Source organism: Pan paniscus, chromosome 14 (genome assembly GCF_029289425.2).
Source record: "Pan paniscus chromosome 14, NHGRI_mPanPan1-v2.0_pri, whole genome shotgun sequence".
In the NCBI taxonomy this organism is placed as follows: Eukaryota; Metazoa; Chordata; class Mammalia; order Primates; family Hominidae; genus Pan; species Pan paniscus.
The window spans coordinates 103,702,684-103,724,292 of NC_073263.2; the positions used below are offsets into that span (position 1 = coordinate 103,702,684).

Consider the following 21,609-nt stretch of genomic DNA (forward strand, 5'->3'; position numbering starts at 1 on the left):
CATAGTTCTGAGGCCTTATGTTCATGAGAAGAAAGGTAACAGGAAAACGATATTTTTATGTATACTGTATTGATTTTGGACAGGCCACGACACAGTGGAAAGAGAAATTAAGAGATGGTGGCATAAATTCTTGAAGACCGAGCCTTATTTTCTTCCTCTATAACTTGACTTTCGCATTTTAATCCATGTTAAAGGACCTGTTTTATATTCTCGTGTTTTATCTAAATCTTTTCTGGCAGTCAGCAGAAATATATGCATATTCTATACTCACAATAATAAACTATATCAGATACAGGATGAGAAATGTATCTATCTCTTAAAGATCTCCATATGAGTTAATATTACACCTTCTCTAGATAAATTTATCTATCAGGAAATTAGTTTAAATTTAATTTAGAGAAGCCACATGATATAGTGAAAGGAGCCCAAAGCTTGAAGTTGGAACACCTGTATTTGGAGATGGATCCACCAGATTTATGATTGGCACAATTCACTCAGTCCCTTGGCTCACAAATCTGTCATGTGTGGAGCTGAGATGACATCATCTTCACAGCATTACTGCGATGATATGAGATAATACATGTGGAAGTGACTGCGACGTTGTGAAGTCACTGTTTAACCCTTTCATACCAAAAGAAGGAAAAAGTCTTTGATAGGGCCTCTTCATGCTATTAACATGCTGTATTTATCCAAATGAAAATAATAATAATAAAAGCACATTTAATAGATTTGGTGACCCAGTCTGGACGAAGTTCATTGCCTGGGCACATTTCCTTGAGTGCAGCTCAAAAATTTACCAGCATTAACATGATGTGATTTTTTTCCAGGTTAAAATATATATATATATATGATTCAATAACTAAAGCTGATAGTTTACAAAACAGAAAGCAGCTACTCTAATAATAAATGGAATATTGCCACTTATAAGCGCAGCATTTCCCTAGGTAACAGAAATATTTTCTCTTAAGATGGCTTATTGGGGTCAACAGATTAGAACTTATATGTACTTCAAAATCAAATGGTATAGTTTTCTTTTTGTTTTCAAACTTAGTAATGTAAAGATCTCTTTTAAAGGAAAAAGATCTCACTGACTGCCAATGTTGACAACTTATTTTTACAACAATATTAATATATGCCACTAGGTATAATCTGCCTGCCCTATCCTCATGGTCCTTTTACAACAACTATAAAACTAAAAATTAATTTATACATTAAAAGCAATCAAAATCTTTAAAGTAGTATAAAAATCAATAACATTGATGTGAATAAACACATTATTTCACTGAAAGTAAGTTATAATTCTCAATGTGAATATGATAGTATACATGCACACGTAAAGTTTCACGTCTATACATATAATTTTCTCAACATTTTTGTCTATTCCAACTTTTGTAAAATCAGTGGTATGATACATGTTTAAGTTATATATTTAGTGCACATAGGGGGAACATAAGAGCGATGCCTGAGTTACATGTTTAGTGCACACAGGAAACACATGCACGCATACATCTGAGTTATACATGCAGTGCACATATAAAACATGTACACACACTTGAGTTATATAAATAGTGCACATATGCAAGCAATGCAGGCACACACCTGAGTTATACATGTAGTGCACATACAGGCTCACACATAAGTTACATACACAGCACACACAGGAAACACAGATACACATCAGAGTTACATACATAATCCATGGAAAACATACAGACACACACCTGAGTTATACATGTGGTGCACATATGGAGCACAAATAGGCACATGCCTGAGTTATTTAGGTAGAGTACATATGGGGGACACACAAGCAATGCCTCGGTTACATATGGAGGACAAATCTAGCCTTTTCCCATTAACTCAAGATAAATAAATAGCACTGCCTCCGTCTAATCAAATTATTAATTCATCAAAAGTGTGCTACAAAAATTGCATGATTAAACTGCATTAGGAGGCCCAGATAACCCAGACATGGCGTAGATTACTTTTTTAGGGCTATAATCAAAGTATAATTATAAAATTGATTATTTTCTTGGAGAACACACAGGCACAGGTAAAATGTTCATATACTCTTGTTTGAGAAGCTCTGCTATTGATAACATGACCTATGTCCAAACATTTTAAAAAGTTTTTTATAAAACAGAATCCTAGAATTCCTGATTTGAATAGAACTTGTGGGGCACCAGAGTTCAGCCGGATCTGACTTATTGATTTATGTTGCTAACTCAGGGCAACAGCATCCGCAACAGCCTCTAAGGGTTGGGAGCTCTGGCATTTAATCTAATCTAGTCCCCATCATTGCCCTTCATCTTCTCCTCATTGCTGCTGCTTCTCCTCTCTTTTCCACCTTCGTGCCCTGTCCTTGCTGTTCTTAAGTACCACGCACATTTGAGGACAGACAAAACAGACATACCATGAAACAGATTTGTTTTCAGTCTGAAAGCCCACAAAACAGCACCTCTGTGGAAGGAAAGCCATAGTTACAGTTGGTTGTGTGGCTGGAAATTCTGAATTCCCCTGGAAACATTTAAGACTAGGCCCTTTTCCGCTATCAATTACAGAACAAATAGACCCCCAGGTCTGCTCACCTGCACAATCCACACAGAAAGTAATGGGTATTCCACATATAATGGGTAAATGATTTGACATTTTGCTATTACATATATAGTTATGGTCTGCATAAGGACAGTTGAAAGAGAAGTAGACACCTAAGAAGCTGATTTATTGAATTTTCAGCAATTCATTAAATTTAACAAATATTTATAGAGTGCTTATTTTCTGGAAAATACTCAACAATTTTTATTTTTCTCTTTACAGCAATTGTGAAATGCAAGAACCAGATACCTAGGCTCCAACTTAAATATCCATCTCCTTTATTTAAAACATATATTGGCTATCTATCATGAAGTACCAGGTGTTCTGTTGGGGTCAGTGAGATATTAGAGGCCAAAAAAAATGTTTCTGGGTTAAAAGACTAGAACACATGTTATGAATAACATAAAAATTTAGACTGGGGAAAAAACAATTTCAACAGATAATGACAGAGAGAGACAACAAAGACAAGTAAGGTGAAAGCAATATAGCATTGTGACTAAGAACAAAAATATGAACAAGTGGAAAGAACTGAGTTTAAGTTTCAGGTTATTTCAATTATCTGTGTGACCTTGGGAAATTATTTAACCTCTCCAAGCTGTAATTTCCTCTTATGTGCCAGCAGGCTAAATAGAAGTACCTAACACATTCTTTCTTCTTGTTTTTGTTTTGAGAATTAAATGAGATACAGCACAGTATCTGGCAGAGGGCTAGTGCTAAGTAAAGGCTATGTATTTTCATTATAATTACTAATTTTAATATATTGGTGCCAGAAATAGCATAAGAAAATGAACAGAGGTCAGGTGCAGTGGCTACACTCCTGGAATCCCAGCACTTTGGGAGGCTGAGGCAGGTGGATCACTTGAGGCCAGAAGTTCGAGACCAGCCTGGCCAACATGGTGAAACCCCCTTCTCAACCAAAAATACTAAAATTACCTGGGCATGGTGGCACATGGCTGTAATCCCAGATACTGGGGAGGCTGAGGCAGGACAATCGCTTGAACCTGGGAGGCAGAGGTTGCAGTGAGCTGAGACTGCACCACTGCACTCCAGCCTGAGTGACAGAGTGAGAAAAAAAAGAAAGGAAAGAAAGAAAGAAAGAAAGAGAACGAAAGAAGAAAAGAAAGAAAGAAAAAAGAAAGAAAGAAAAAGAGAAAGAGAGAAAGGAGGGAGAGAGAGATAGAGAGAGAGAGAGAACAGAGACAAGAAACATAGGACCTTACTCTGGAAACTGTGAGAATGCTCATTTGGTTAAAAGACTAGATCATAGAAGAAAAGTAGAGGTTGATAGGTTTGAAAAGTTGGTTTTAGTCAAATTGAAAAACAGGCTGAGATATAGGGTTTAATTGGTAGATAGTAAAGAAATCATTGAAACATTTTGAACAGAGCAGTGATAAAATCAGAGGTGCACTTTAGGAAAATAACTAAGGATGGCAGGATAAGGTGGAGAGAGGAAAAATCAGAGCATTTTATGAAAAGAATTCCACTTAACCAATTAAGAATTAAGAAGTAAAACGGGAATTAGAGTGTTGATATGAAAAAGAAGAACTAAACTTGAAAGAGATATTATGGAGGTAGAATCCCTTACAACATTTAGGAGCACCTTTAAGTTCAAAGAGTTTGAGTAAAATAGGTCTCATAGGAAGAGTAAAGGTCATGCCATAAGCCCAATCAGTGCTATAATAATGACCCTTAATATCTACTCAGTGCCAGACACATTGTATTACCACACTTTGCATTACTATAGTGGAATACCTGAGACTGGGTAATGTGTAACCAAAAGAGTTTTATTTGGCTCATGGTTCTGCAGGTTATGCAAGCATGGCACCAGCATCTGCTTGGCTTCTGGTGAGGCCTCAGGAAGCTTACAATCATGGTTGAAGGCATAGGAGGAGCCCACAGATCACATGGCAAGAGGGAGCAAGAGAGCAGGGAGGAGGTGCCAGGCTCTTTTAAACAACCAGCTCTTGAGTGAACTAATAGAGTGAGAACTCACTCAACACCAAAAAGATGGTACCAAGCCATTCATGAGGAATCTGCTCCTATGACTCAAACACCTCCCACTAGACACCTCCAACTTTGGAGGTCACATTTCAACAAGATGTTGAGGGGACACACATCGAAAACATATCACACGTTATGTGTCATTTTTAGATTCCTTTTAAGGCTGGTCATCCAATGGATTTCACATCCTCACACAACCCAAACAAAAAACAGAAAAAAAGAAACTTCCTCTAGTTGTTTCCAGCAACCTTCCCTCAAACCTCCCTGGCTTGAAGTGGTTACATTTCCATTCCTGAACTAATAACTGTGATCAGGGGATTGACATACGCTTTAGGACATAAGTTTTGTTTACCTGAATCAATTTTTGTGTTTATAATAATGAAACTATATTAATGTGGTTAGAACAGTGATTCTCAGTCTGAGGCAATTTTGTCCAGCAGGGGACATCTGGTAATGTCTGGAAAATTTTTGATTGTCACAACTGCAACAGTGTTACTGGCCTCTAGTTGGTAGAGTCCGGGGATATTGTTAAGGATCCTACAATGCCCAGAACAGCCCCCTACAACACAGAAGTATTGGACCCAAAATTTCAATAGTGTTCAGAGTGAGAATGTTGGCTTTGAACAATTAGGGGTCATCCTTGGATCTGGGTGTGAGATCAGCTCCAAATCCCACCTTACATTAATAGATAAGGATAAAACCAATGTTAGGAAGACAACGAAAAGTCAATTAAATTAATATACTCAACAAAAATTAATTGAGTTGGGGTGTGGGGACATTGCAAGAATGCTGCAGTGAAAGGCTTCCAAATATCTGCTCCTCCACAATGGCAATGAAAACACTAAATCAACATTTTAAGAACTCTGTCAACTAACCAACAGAGAAATTCAAAGATTCTTTATTAAAGAAAAAACAGCTGAATCTCAATGAGAACAGTGACCTTTCTGGTGTTTTAACTTGCCCTACTCCCATCCTCTCTTCTCAGCTCCACAATAGCTTTGAAAACCAACAGCTTGGTAAATATGATAGCAGTGACAAGCATAGCCATAAAAAATACAGCAGCCTACCAACCAAAGGAGAGGGAAAAACAGTTTTGAAGCTCCTCAAAAGTGCCCTTACCAGTTGTTATTATTTGATCTGGCTGGTAGTTTCCTGGAAACCTCTACTAGTAGGGCTTGTCTTTACTTGACCGGACTCAGAGATAACTCCTTGTAAACAACCTTTCCCCAGGACATCGGTCAAAAACCATCCATGGTAATTGCTTAATATCAGCTACCTGAGGCATCTGTAAAATTTGGGCAAACAAGAAGCTGACCAAAACCTTACATGGAAAATGTGATGAATTGTCCATAGGGTCTGTGTGCTTGGGCTGCCACAACAAAATACCAGAGACTGATCATTTGAACAACATAAATTTATTTTCTCACAGTCCTGGAGGCTAGAATGGTCCAGCATGGTGAAGTTTTTGTAAAGCCTCTTTTTCAGGCTTCTTTCTCACTGTGAGCTCCTTTGGTTAACATGCAGAGACAGAGCAACATCTCTGGTATCTCTTCTTTTAAGGGCACTAATCCCATCATGAGTTCCCATTCACATGATCTCATCTAACCTTATTTATCCACCCGAAAGCCTCATCTCTGAATATCATCATATTAACATATAACTTTGAGTGGCACACATATATTCAGTTCATACATTCTGCCCTGGACCCCCAAGATGTCCTTCTCACATGCAAAATACATTAATTTTATCCCAAAAGCCTCAAAAGTCTTAACAGATTCCAGCATCAATTCTAAAGTACAAAGTCTCATTTAAATAGTATCTAAATCAAATATAAGTAAGCCTTATCCCCAAAATCAAAATTATTCTCCAGCTGTAAACCTGTAAAACCATACAAGTTATGTGCTTCCAAATTACAACAGATAGTGGAATAGGCATGAGATAGCCATTCCCATTCCAAAAGGAAAAATTAAGAAAGAAGGAAGGAGACACAGGCCACAAGAATGTCTAAAACCAACCAAGGCAAATTCCATTAGCTCTTAAGTCTCAAGATATCTCTTTTTCATTTAATGCCATTTATTCTAGACTTACAGGGATAGTGGATCCTGCCTCCAGGCTTTTACACAGCCCTGTCTCCAAGGCCCCACCCCCAGGCTTTAGTCAGAGGCCATATGGCCTATTGAAACTGAGGCAATGGTCCCACCCTTTGCCACAAAGGACACTGACCTGATGATCTCTGAATTGCCTTTGGGGTCACTACTTCATTTTCTTGAAAAGCACAAAGTTACAGCCAAATAGCTCTCTGGTCTGGTCTTGCAAGATCTAAAAGTCTGGCAGCCTTTATTTCATCTCATTTGTTTCTGACCCCTTAGTTCAAATTGACAGTGTTTTTGCTTGTATAATTGATCTCTATTCCTGGCCTCTTCTGAGATGGCTGATTCAGTCCATGAGTCATTACCACGATCTCTTTATCAAATAATTGTTCAACCACACCCTTCCTGTTGTCTTCACAACAGGCTTTTTTTTATTTATTTGCAATAGAGATAGGCTGAAAACTTTCCAAATCTTCAACTCTGGTTCCTTTATGCTTAACAATTTCTTCTTCAACTTCTCTCTCTCCTTTCACATTTTACCATAAACAGGAGGAACCAAGCCACTCCTTCAACACTTTGCTTAGGTATCTCCTTAGCTAATTATCTAATTTTATCACTTGCAAAATCCAAAGTCTTATCTAAATATTATCTAATTTTGTTTGTCAAAAATATCAATTTCACAAAACACTAGAACATGGTTAATCCAAGTGCTATGTCACTTTATAAAAGGATCACCTTTCTTCCATTTTCCAGTAATTTTTTTCCTCATTTTCATTTGAGAACTCAACAGAATGGCCTTTAACATCCATATTGATATCAACATTCTCTTCAAGATTATTTATTATATTATTATATCTCTAGAAAGATAGATAATTCCCCTTAGCTATTCTCTTTTCTTTCTGCGCCCTCACTCCAACTGCCTTAAATACTTCACTGCAATTTTGGCTTTTTCTAGCATACACCTCAAAACTTTTCTATCCTCTATCCATTGCCCACTTCTAAAGCCACTTACGCATGTTTAGGTATTTGTTGCATCAGCACCCCACTTCCTGGTACCAAAATTAGTGTGAGTCTTCTTGGGCTTCCATAATAAATTACCATAGACTAGGTGGTTTAAGCAACAGAAACTTATTTTCTCACAGTCCTGGAGGGCAGAATTATGAGACAAGCATGCCAGCAGCACACTTTGCCAGGTTCTGGTGGGAGCTCTCCTTCTCTCTGTGCTCTGCCATGGCCTTTCTTTGGAGCATGCGTGTGGAATGAGAAGCAAGCTCTCTGGTGTCTTCTTTTGGGGGCACTCATCTCATCATGAGGGATCCAGTCACATGATCTCATCTAACTGTAATTACAACATAGACATTTTGAGAACACAGATATTCAGTAAACAATAAGGACTTTGAAAAGCTCCAACATGTTTCTGAGAATCTAGAAGGCAACACACATGTGCAGGAAGTTGAGACACCTGAAAAGGTCTTAATTTTTTAACTTTTGCTGACCTTGAGTATCTGAGCAAGCAGGACATTAATGGTAACAGAGTTTTCAACTGCCTAGCAGTAAATTGAAGGCATGCACCTAACACACATGGAACTATTCAGGAAAGACTGGGAGAGTTGCTGGTTCAAGATACTAAGGAAATGCATGTCTAGTCATTAGCTGACAATTATGTTAACCAGTTACTACACATGAGAAACTATAGAGTTCTTACAGGAAAGTCATGAAACAAAGAACAACAATAACAAACAGGAACAATAGCAAACTGTGAAGAATGGGATCTGGTTTCCAGAGTTGCTACATCACATTATCTAAAATATTCAGTTTCAAAAAAATCATGATACATGTAAACAAACAGGGGAATATGGCCCCAAAACAAGGGGATAAAATCAGTCATGAATTTTTTTATTATAATTTTTGTCCCTGAAAAAGTCCATGAATTAGAATTCCTAGTCAAAAATTTGAAATAATAACTTTAAATTATAATTTAAAGCCATTACAATTATTTTCAAAGACCAAAAGTAAACCATGAATACAAATTTAAAGAAAAACATGAGAATGATATATCAGCAAATAGATAACATCAACTTAAAATATAAATTATTTAAAAAATCGAAATTCTAGAGCTCTAAGATACAATAACTGAAATAAAAAATTTGCTAGGGAGCCTTTTTCTATGTTACAAAATCAGCCAACTTTTATTGAGAGCTTAAAACATATTAAAATACATATTAAATACATATTAAAATGTATTGTAAATGCTTTATTTTTCTCTTTTTTTAATTTAATTTTAATTTCTGGGATACATGTGCAGGACGTGCAGGTTTGTTACACAGGTAAATGTGTGCCATGGTGGTCTGCCGCACATATCAACCCATCACCTAGGTATTAAGCCCCACATGCATTAGCTATTTATCCTGATACTCTCCCTCCCACTGCCCCGCTGACAGGCCCCATTGTGTGTTGTTCCCCTGCTAGGGAGACTTAATTGGAAATTTTACTTGGCAGAATAAATAATCAGTGAACTTGAAGACAGGTCAATTGAGACTATCTAGTCTGTGGAATATAAAGAAAAAATAATGAAGAAAAATGAACAAAGTCTCCAATGTCCCTGTGATGCTATCAAGTGTACCAACATCCACATAATGAAAACTTTAGAAGAAGAAGTAAAAGAGAAAAAGTAGAAAAATATTTGAGGAAACAGTAACCAAAATTCTCAAAATTTCATTTGAAAATCATTAAACTATACCTATTAAAAGAAACTCAGAATGTATGTAAGATCAACTAAAATTATCCATGCCCAGACACATCATAATGGAATTGTTGTCAACAGTAAAAGATAAAGAGAGAATCTTGAACACGGTAATAGAGAAGTGGCTCATCACATACAGGGGTCCTTGATAAGAGGAACAATTGATTTCTTATCAGAAACTATGGTTTCCAGAAGGCAATGCGATGACATACTCCAAGTACTGAAAGAAAAATACTGTCAAATAAGAATTCTATAATTTTCAGAACTATTCTTCAAAAATGAAAAAAAAAGTTAAGACATTGCCATATAAACAAATGGAAATAATTTGTCACTTATAAACCTACTCTATAAGAAATGCTAAATGGAGTTGTTCAGTCTGAAAATAAAGGACAATAGACAATAAATAGAATCCACATGAAGAAATATTAACAGCACCAGTAGATGTAACAATATAAATAAGCATAAGAAATAGTACTAATATACCCTTGGTTTGTAATTTTTTCCCTGTTTATTTAAAAGGTAACTGTACAAATCAACAAGTATAAAATGGTGCTGATGGACTTATAATCTGTAAATATTTATTCTTATATAAGAGCACAAAGAAAGGGGAAAAAGTAGAGCTATGTAGCAGCAAAATTTTATATGCCACTGACATTAAATTGGTATTGATCCAAACTAAATTGTTAAGATACTAGTTATAATCCTCAGAGCAACCATTAAGAAAAGAATGTAAAAATACAATTAAAGAAATATTAATATTAATGGAATTAAAATGTTATACTAGAAAACATCTATTTAGCATAAAAGAAGAAAATAATGGAAAAACAGAGAAACAAACAAAAAAAGACATATAGAACACATGTGCCTGGACAACATGGTGAAACCCCATCTGTACAAAAAATACAAAAATTAGTTGAGCATGGTGGCCAATTGGAGGCTGAGGCTGGTGGATCACTTAAGCCCAGGAAGCAGAGGTTGCAGTGAGCCAAGATCACACCACTGCATACAAGCCTGGGTGACGCATTGAGACCCAGTCTCAAAACAAACAAACAAACAAACAAACAAAAACCCAAATCAAAACAACAGTAAAAAAAACTCACATGTGGCTAAATGGCAGATGTAAAGCTTACTTTATCAGTAATTATATTAACACAGAACATTACATTTGGATAATGATTTTTCTGATTAAATTTGTTGTAGACAGACAAAAAACAGAATTAGATCAGTATTGAGATTAGAAAGTGGCATTAGCAACAAGCAAGGAATTGAATCCACAAATGTCTCTTTGGAGAGAGGAAGCAGGATGTATGTGTCACCTCTTATTAGATTCATCAGGATAAACTAAACAGCATGTTCAAAAAGTTTATAGGATTGGCAAATAATGTTTTGGTAAAGTCATTAGAAACCATACAATAGCTATTATGATGATAATTTACAGCCGTGACAATCGTCTAGACAAGAGAATTAAGACATTACTGGTTCCAATTTTAATTTGAAACAAAGCTAACCGTATCATATTAAGTGCCCTAGTCTTGTGGCCTCCAGCCACTGGGTGAAAATGTTAAATTCATTTGCTATTTTTCCCAGAACAGCTGACAGAAGTAGACAGGGGTAGGAGAAATGAATGAGTCAATTGTAAAGAAATTTGGATTCAAGCAAAAAAGCCTCAGGAAAGAAAAAAATATCCTTCCTGCTGCAGCAATGTTATCCAAACAGTGGGGTTCTCAGTTTGCCTAGTACTAAAGGACATCTGATAAACAGCCTCTGGTAAAGAAAAAGGTAGTGGTTTATCTTTTTAAAATTTTTATTTTTCATTGACCAATAATAATTGTATTTATTTATAGCATACAAGGTGATGTTTTGATATATGTTCACAATGTTGAATGATTAAATCAGACTAATTAACAAATTCATCACCTCACATATAATTTTTTGTGGCAAAAACACGTCAAATCTACCCTTTTAGCAATTTTGAAATATGTAATGCATTCGTATTTATTATAATCACCATTTTGTGTGAAAGATCACTAAAGGTTACTGTTCCTGTCTACCAGAAACTTTGTACCATTTGATCAACATCTACCCCCTTTCCATCCATCCCCCTTTGTCAGGCCCTTTTCAGAGAGAAATCACTGGTGGAGACTAGAATGACTGTTACCAGTGGTTTATCTTTGAAGAGTCCACACCTGAGTCCAGATTTTTTTTTTTTTTCTGCTCTTACAATATAAACTTAAAGCAAGATGGACTCTAGTGGTCTCAATGATAAGGAGAGAAAATAGAAAGGAAAGACCTATTTCTGTGAGTAGTATCTGCTAGGATGGGTTCTCAGGACACAGTTACAGACATTCCATTGTAAGAACAGGTATTCATTTACATTTGATGAATGTACAAATCAACCACATTTAGTTTTCCTATTGAGGTTTTATCGTACTCTCTCCAAGCCAATGACTTCTTCACATTTCTCCATTTGGTCCTTCTAAAGTGGATATCAAGTCAAAGTATGAGGTAGTGCATTTCAGAATCATGAGTAGGAAACAATTTCAAGACCCAGAGCCTAACCCCTTTACCAGCACCAAGTACTACTGCCCTAGACCCAGGGGTACACTGGAAGGTATCCTGGCCTGGAAAGTACCAATTGAGCTCTAGGTGGGGCTCTTGCTTTTCCTGAGACCTTGGCCAAGTCGCTCAACTTTCCTGACTCTCTCAGTTTCTTTACCTAAAAAAGGAGGAAGATGAACTGGTTGAGCTCTCTTGCATCTTTAGAATTTGGCGGTTTTAGATGCCCCTATCATATAAAATAAATCTCTCAATTCCTTTAAAATAAATATATTTATGCATAAATAATTATATATTTATACATAATAAAGCCATAAATACAAATATCAATATATTTACACACATATATAGGTACATATTGATATCTTTTTTATGTAATTACATATACATACGTAGCATAACACACATATAGATATACATATGCTATATAAACAAAACATATTATGATAAAAGTGTTTTGAAACAGTCTCCCAACAGCCCATCCAAAATAGTTTTAGATCATTACAAAATTATTTCAGGGTCTCAGAATCAAAACACAGAAAAGCCTCACGGTACACAGTAGCCCACTCCTGATTTGAGATGGCATTAATCAATGAGAAACCTCTAAACAGAGGGCAACCAATGTTGTGAAACATGCTGTCTGAGTAGAAATAGCCTCAGAAATTATGGCGAAGCAACAACCTTTTCTTCTTTCACTCTCTAGCCATGGTCCTCTTCTAACTGGGCACCGACTCTTTCCTCCTCTCCCAGCTTTCTCCTTCCCCTACCCGCCCTGGCGCAGAGTTGTCATCTTATGACTCTGGAACCCCCTTGCAATGTGCTGTTTCTGTACCTCACCTCTTGGAGGTAGATGTTGCAGTGGCAGCCTCAAACAGGGATGCTTTTTTAGGCACCATCAGAAGCCACAGCACAGTGCTAGGCAAGAATCAGAGGAATAAAACACAATCTCCTGGAGCTGATGGTCCAGTTGTCCCAACTGGAAAACGAAGTTAGTCCACAGTGGTATGCAAAGTGTCTTCTGACTGTAGAATTCTCAGACAAATGAATGCACACCAGTGCCAAATATAACACATTAATTTTAATTGTAGCCCTCTAGAGAGGATGACCTAGCCATTGAGTGAAGATTTCAGGCAGGTGGGCCTTTCTGTTTCCACCGAAACTATATTCTATTGGCAGCCACCTAGTCTTAAAATTGCCTTTAGGAAGGCGTAGGAGACTGAATTGGAAAATGCAGCCAGGCAATTTATGGGAAAATTGAACGGAGCGTCCCTCTGAGTAAGGAGACAGGGGCGTGGTAATGTCAGTCCTCCTTCTAAAGACCAGAGAAAATTTCTGTTCCACCTGATAAACTCTGCATCCTTTTGGACTTTGTAAATATTGCACTTGGAATTGACTGTCATTTAAATATTGAGAGGAAATCTGCCAAAGTTATTTGATTAGTCAAATGCTCTAAAGATTCATTAAAATACCAACCCTGTGGGATGAGGGGAGGTATTTTATTCAATGCCTTCCTCATGTGGTATCTCTGACACAGCTTATGGACATCCTCAGTAGTTCCAAAGGGATCAAATGTTTAAGTTCCTGGAACAAATGGAAAGTGCTTACTCCTCACTCTTTGTCAAACTCTAAAACTACGACTGCCTCAGTGAAACCCCAAATATCCTTATGTCTAAATGTCACAATGATGATGCAGGTCTTGAAATATACAAAGAACTGGCTTAAGCTGATATAAATCAGAACCTGAAACACTATTATTTCACTACTACAACTAGTTTAAAGTTTGTAAAGATGTGTAGGTGGTTCTTAGTTTTATTATCTTTGCCGTGAGTCACTAATATTGCTTCATAGTGGAAATTGTCCATTTAAACTAAAATAAATCTTGTCCACAGAGAAAGCTGGTATTGGTTGCTTTTTAGTTAAAACAGTGTAGAGCCTTGGTTTAATAGAGAGTTCGTCTTTCTTCTGAGGAATTAAAACATGTTCATACAATAGATTATCTTTTTATATCTTTCCTTCTACCACTTTACCTCTAATACTAGGATAACTAGCTAACATTTAATGAATGATTTCTAAATGCTAGGTGGTGAGTTGGTGAGTTAAAGTGGCTTTCTATGGATTATTTATCTTCAGAACAACCCAATGAGCCAGGTACTTTTGTGACTTGAGGAAGATAAACAACTTGATTAGGTAGCAAACCTAGTTAGTCTTGGAGCCAGAAACCCAATCTTTGACACTAGACTAGATGAATTCATTACAAAGTCTTTCCAAAGGGTCCGTCTATCCAGCCTCTTCTTTTTCATATTTTCCCTTAGGCATTTTCTGTTTGGAGAGTACAAAAGGCCTCTAACCCACCTCTCTGATCCCATGCTGTAACCCACTCCACAGCCAGTCTACACTCTAATCTCACGCACTGCAATATATTCACTCATGTAATCCAATCCTTCAGAAAAATCCAAACTCACACATCCTTCGCATTCACAATTTCTTCTTTCTCAGTGTGCCACATGCCAGACTTTAGAGTGTGTTTCTTTCCCTATCTGAGACCCCCTCTTCTTCTGCACCTCAAACCCACTTCCTCCAAGCAAGCTTTCCACAGCACTTACTAGGCACATTACACTTCGGGGATGCACCCTTGTCCTGGATTAAGAAAATAATGTATGCTGCAATAGAAAGATCACAGGGCTTAGAATCCAGAGACAGGTGCTAAAATCCTGTTTTACTTGCATTTTTACTTAATATCATGTGGCTTCAGTGTTGTCATCTGTGATGTGGAGTCATTACTATCTGCCGCATAGAGTTGCTAATAGGGATTAAATGAAATTGTGAACACACACACATATATATGCACACACACAAATATATGTATATATTTATATGCATATACTTTCACATATGTAGAATTTCATTTAATCCTTGTTATATTTATGCATGAATATATGTGCATTTATGTATATATAATTTTGTATACCCACATATAATAACTTTGAAAACTATAAAATGCTCTAAAGAGGTAAACAATCATTACTGTTGCTAAACTGATTTATTATGTATGTATATTTTGCTTCCTCAACTACATTTTTTATTCCTAAAGGACAGCAATTCTTTTCATTTATATCTTTCTCTTTCTCAGATTCTAGCACAGTGCTATACACCATAAAAAATGCTCCCCAAATACTTGAGTAAGAATATTCCCAAGACCTCTAGGGAGAAATCATGATTCCCATATTATATGTTAGAAAAACGTCAAGGCAAGAAAGTGGCCAGCCAACTAGCCATTGGGAAATGCAGGTCTTCTCATTCCCATTTGATGGGTTTTTTTTTTTCAACCAGGCTGTTCTGTCAGCTTTTTCCTTAATAAATCGGACTTCATTTTTACTAATGACAGTCAGAGACTCTACTTACTATTTGTGGGCAGCACCAAGTAGGTGGAGTGTCAACTTCATTTGGAGGGTGTCATTGCAATGAAAAAACACCCTGACAACTTGAAGATGTGGGCAGATATAAACAACAGCATTGAGGCGGTAGCTCATGCCTGTAATCCCAGCACATTGGGAGGACGAGGCGGGCGGATCATGAGGTCGGGAGATCGAGACCATCTTGGCTAACATGGTGAAACCCCGTCTCTACTAAAAATACAAAAAATTAGCCTGGTGTGGTGGGGGGCGCCTGTAGTCCCAGCTACTGGGGAGGCTGAGGCAGGAGAATGGCGTGAACCCAGGAGGCGGAGCTTGCTTGAGCTGAGATCGCGCCACTGCACTCCAGCTTGGGCGACAGAGCGAGACTCCATCTCTCAAAAAAAAAAAAAAAAAAAAAAAAGACTAATGTCTTCTTTATCAAAAGTCTCCTCAGGAACAGTTTGAAATGAGAATGCTAAAATTTAAGATCTAGTGGGCGATCTCCTCAAGCTAGTTCATATTACTTAGTTTCCTTTGAATCCATCTCTACTTTAGGATTCTCCAACATGACAAGTAAAGACAACATGGAGAGAGCTGCGAGAGAATAATAAAGGTGCCAAGGGATTTGTAAAATCTATCCGTGAACATGTAGAGTTCACAGGAAAAGAGAAAGAGAAATGCCCTTAGTGTACAAAGGAAAGCAGTTATCATCTTTCTTCAAATCCCTCCAAAATGATTATAAATTCCCTAAGAATAGGGATTGGCTGAAAAAATTCTCTGAGGTGTGATTCACAAATTTAATTCTCCCGTTGTTTCCCTGAAAATCGTTTCCAGGGCAGATAATGAAATCTCTTTTGAACACATGCATTTGATTCTTTAGCAAGATGTTAGAGGATGCAAAACCTTAGATGGTCCAGAAGCTGAATGATGAACTACTGAGCATGATGTATAAGACAAGGTGAAGAAGATAGCAGAGGGAAATGTTTGGAAAAGAATATTAATCCGGCACTGTTGTGATCCTGAAGCTGAAGAGAATGCTGAGGGACAAATTTCCTCTGGAGAGAGGCAGGGATTGAAAACTAAAGAATAATGTTGCCCTATTTCTGTTACTGGGGGACGGACAATACGACCAGAAAGACAATGTACCTCCCTGATGTGGTTTGGATCTGTGTCCCTTCCCAAATCTCACGTTGGATTATAATCCCCAGTGTTGGATGTGGGGCCTGGTGGGAGGTGATGGGATCATGAATGGTTTAGCACCATCTTCCCTTGGTACTGTGTAGTGAGTGAGCTCCCATGAGATCTGGTTGTTTAAAAGTGTGTGGCACCTCCCCCAGTCTCTTTTCCTCCTGCTCCTGCCATGTGAAGTGCTGGCTCCCGCTTCGCCTTCGCCGCGACTATAAGTTCCCCGAGGCCTCCCCAGAAGCAGATGCTGCCATGCTTCCTATACAGCCTGCGAAACCATGAGCCAGTTAAACCTCTTTCCTTTATAAGTTACCCAGTCTCCAGTGTTTCTTTATAGCAAAGCAAGAATGGACTAATATAGTCCCATAAGCCAGGGCCCCAAGAAAGATTATCATGGTCAGGAAACAGTGCCAAGGGCCTATAAGGATGTGGTCATTGATGAGAAGAAGTGGTATGGAAGTTGATAACACTAGTTCTCATTCCCCCACACAAAAAGGAGACCCACGAGCAGGAAGCAAGTTTATGATACTACAGAGAGAGAAGGTGATAAGTGAGGGTGATGGCCAGGGCAGAAGGAGGAATTACAGAACATTTTGAATCACCACTAGCCTGTTCATATTACACAGAAAACATTCAGTTTACGCCAGATGATATCCTGCTGTATTGGGGGAAAAAGTCCTTTGCAGTTGTTTCACAGAATTAAACTTTCTCATCTTAGCAGTATGGCTGTTGCTACCTTTTGAAGCCTCATAATGAGAGCCTTCTCATCTTAGAAAAGGTCTGACCTAGTGTGCTTAGAGTTATTGTTTTTCACTTTTTATTCCAGAACTTCAAAAGCATTTGCAGAGAAGTGCTATCCTTATGTAGTAGACAATTTGGTAAAATCTCCTTTTCTGAGTTCCATGGCATTATTCTGACCACCAGCAAGAAAAGGGCTCAGATTTAGAATACTGCAGTGCTGCTGTGCTTTTAATGCCCCATCCAAAACTCTCAAAGAAATGGAGAATGGGCAAAGGAGCCCACAGGCCTCGATACTGGTGCTCAGGAGGCAGTGCTGTCCAAACCTTCAGTCTTAATGTAGATAACTAATAACCAGATCAGGATTTACCAAAGTCCCTCCAAGGCAGAGACAGGCATGGAAGACAGGAAACCCTATTCCAGCAGCATTATGAAGAGCCACAGCCACCATCATTTAAAGCACAGGGCAAATTCTACTCCAGTTCGATGTTTTATTACAGTATGTGTTTTCCTTTGTTTTGATAGCAGTGTGTTTGTCTTCTTAATTATGTTTTATGTAAATACTATAATAAATTAGTTTGCATCTCCCAAGTGCATATCAACAACTAATTAAATGTCAGCCCCTCAAAAGACAAAAGAGAATCTGCTTTGTAAATACATAGTCATAAATCTCTTGAACTACGTGATGTATATGAAGACTTTTGTTATAATTTTTATAAGAAAGAATAAAATCCTGAATAACCCTAGAAAGATATTAGCGCAACTATAGAACTATTGCCTCTGGGGAGAGGCACTGGGTGGCCCAAGAACAAGCATACACAGAGCCTTTTCCCTAGGATCCTTTAGTTATAATTTTGTACAATGCATCTACTACCTCTTTGAAAGTAAATTACATAATTTCTTGATTTTAATACAAAATGAGACCAATAAGAGGATATTGGTGAAATTTAATTATGTTTTATTATTTCTAAAATCTAGAATATTCATATCTGGAAAACTTTTATTAAGGAAAAATAAAATTTTATTGAAACAGTGAATTTTGAACATTGTTCCACTTTGCTTTTAAGTGTACTTCATGAAGTCTAATTTTTTATTATGGAATAAAGTTACAATCTTCATTTTTTTCTTCCAATTAACACAGGTTTTGACACCAATCTGCATTAGGACAAATACAATTTAATGTGATGAGACCATGCACCACTTCCCCCATTAAAGTTGGACTGTATGATTGGAAACAACTGCTAATTAAAGCTTAATTGTTACCTTCTGTGCACTGTTCACTTAATTAGATAAGTGGCTTCTGACAGAACAACTGGTTTATGCTCAGTGGGAAAGACTATATGACCAGGTACTATAGATGGCCAAGGTCTCCTGTCTTGCAGAACAACATGGATTTTGAGTTTCTGCTCCAATTAAAACTTTCAGTTACCACAGTGGAAACTGAATTCATGGCAACAATATCCAAAATTGTGATTTGACTCAGCTTCAGATTCGGGCAGGTTTTACAGGACCCAGGTAAACTTAGGAGGTAGGTAGTGTTTGTGTTTCGCACATTGCTGTCTGGCCCACTTCAGCCAAGCTTGTCTGAGCCTCCACCATAAGTGATGGTTGCTCAAAAACTGCTTCTCCTGAGTCCACTTAGTTCAATTTTCCCAGGAAGAAACAAACACACACACACACTCATACTCCTCCCATCTCAGATATCTAAGCTACGATTTGGGCTCGATAAACTGGACAACCTCATCTCCCACCCACTGTAACCACACCTCTCTGTGCCAAACCTCAGTTTAGTGGCCAGGAAAGCAGAGACAGCAGGGCAGAGTGAGTTGGGCATGGCCCATATATATGGTTGGTGCAGGTTCAAACATTTTTATTTAATTTGGGGCAAGCATCTTTTATTTTATTTTATTTTATTTTATTTTATTTTATTTTTATTTTATTTTATTTTATTTTTTGAGACAGAGTCTTCCTCTGTCACCCAGGCTGGGGTGCAGTGGTGCAGTCGTGGCTCACTGCAAACTCCACCTCCCAGGTTCAAGCAATTCTCCTGCCTCAGCCTCCCGAGTAGTTGGGATTACAGGCATGCACCACCACGCCTGGCTAATTTTTATATTATTAGTAGAGATGGGGTTTCACCATGTTGGCCACACTAGTCTCGAACTCCTGACCAAGTGATGCTCCCACCTCGGCCTCCCAAAGTGCTAGGATTGGTGCAAGGATCTTTATAATAAAACTTAAGGCAGGAAAAGGACAAGTGGCCAAGATGATTATATCACAAGGTATAAGATTAAAGCCATGGCAACACAAGGAGATAAAGTAGACAATGTGGGGGCATTCTACAAAAAGAGATAAAATGTCTTGGTACAAGTTAGGTTGATTTTGTACTTCAGGGGAAAACTGGCAATCAGAATATATGTATTTTCCTTCTCTGCACACCTCCACTTGGCCCCATCTTGAGACAGCTTTCTTCTCTACTGCTTATTCTGAGAATAGCTTTCTTCTCCCTTGCTTACGGAGCCAGCAGAAACTGAGAGAAGAAGGGCTTTGGCACATGGCATTAGGTGTGTATGTGTGTGTGTGCATGTGAATGCACATGTGTTAACCTGGGAATTATTTAACTTCTATGAGCTTTGGTTTTTCCATTTATAAAATGGAGAATATTTCTAATATTGACCTTACAAAACTGATATAAAGTCTAAATGAGATGATGCACATGGAATGCTTAACATAAAACAAGGCACACACACTCAAAAAAAGCCCAATAGTAATTATTGCTATTATTATAGTCAATATATAATAATTGGACTTGGTTGGAATGGAAACAAAGCCTTTAACTAAAGTACTGTAGGTATTATGTGTGGGCACTAGACATTACACATGTCATAGATATTGTGCTATGGGAGATGCAAAGTATAACATATGGTCCCTGATCTCAATTTGCCTTCAAGGGTCAGAGGGGGAGGAATTAATAAACCACAGGAAGAAATTGATAGCCTGGTATATATTCTCCAAAGGGAAAGAGTTCTCCAAATGGGAGATGCTAGACTGGAGGGGTATAAACCGCCTTCAGAAAGGGAAAGAAACATGAAAGCATTTTGCCATCTCTCCCCCAAGAAAGGTTGAGAGACAAAAAAAAAAAAAAAACCTCCATAAATAAACTGTTTAAACTTCCCTCATAATTCAGTGTGTCTACAAACAAAAAAGTAGGAGCCCCTATGCAAAATGGGAAGTGGAAAGTGGGTCAGGCAAGCAGCAACTCACACACTCCTAGTGGAAGCCATGAGGAGCATCACACACTAGACTATCCAGCTGGGGTGACGTGGACCAGTCACTGGGACTTGGCTTCCACGAGAAGGTAGCTCAAGAAGCTCCCTGCGGTAAAAAAAAAAAAAAAAAAAAAAAAAATGCAATAGATTCCAGCTACTAGGATTAGAGGTAAATTCATTTAGGGGTTGGAATGGAAACAAAGCATTTAACTAATTCACACTAGTCAACCTTCAAACACACACACACACACACACACACACACACACACACACACACACACACACGGGCTACATGCTATTTGTTTTTTCAGAGGACCTTTTCAGAGCAAGTTGGGTGTGCGGTAAAAATCTCATTCCTCGATGCATAGGAATACAGATGCAGTGAATTCTATGCAGCTCCCACATCCTCTCCGGTTTCCTAGGGTCCTACTCTGACCAATTCAGATGAAAATTTTGTGAGCTAATAAATAAATAAATAAGCCACAGCACTTTAAATGAAAAAAAGTATCTTTCTTAAAATTATATTAATATCAGGCCCGGCGCAGTGGCTCATGCCTGTAATCCCAGCACTTTGGGAGGCCGAGGCGGGCAGATCACTGGAGGTCAGGAGTTCAAGACCAGCCTGGCCAACATGATGAAAACCTGTCTCCACCAAAAAATACAAAATTAGCCAGGCATGGTGATGTGCGCCTGTACTCCCAGCTACTCAGTAGGTTGAGGTGGGACGATCACTTGAATCCAGGAGGTGGAGGTTACAGTGGGCCCAGACGGCACCACTGCACTCCAGCCTGGGCAACAGAGTGAGTCCCTGTCTCAAAGAATATATATATTATTATCAAATTGAAGTGTTTTGAAGGTGTTTGCAGAAACAACAGATGAAAGAACTGAGTGTGAAAATATCACGTGAATCAATAGGAATTTGAATTATCTTGAATCCTTTAGGCTTTTCATGCCATTGCATACAACAAGCTAAATATTCTAATCAGGTGAAAATTAGGGCATCATTTTATCAGGTATAAAGCCAAATATTTGGGGGCACTATC

The 21,609-nt window shown here is 37.9% G+C and overlaps 1 protein-coding gene across 3 annotated transcripts in view; it reads right to left on the minus strand.

Annotated features, from left to right (window-relative positions):
* Positions 1–21,609, minus strand: part of FGF14 (fibroblast growth factor 14) — a 693,522-nt gene that overhangs the window by 476,222 nt on the left and 195,691 nt on the right. Inside the window, exon 1 of one of the 3 annotated variants that reach the window (XM_057299614.2) lies at positions 20,562–20,583. The exons of the other annotated variants lie outside the window; for them this stretch is intronic. The gene's annotated coding sequence lies outside the window, so the exon portion shown is untranslated. Of the gene's footprint in view, positions 1–20,561; positions 20,584–21,609 lie in introns of those variants that run through there. 3 annotated transcript variants of the gene reach the window in all.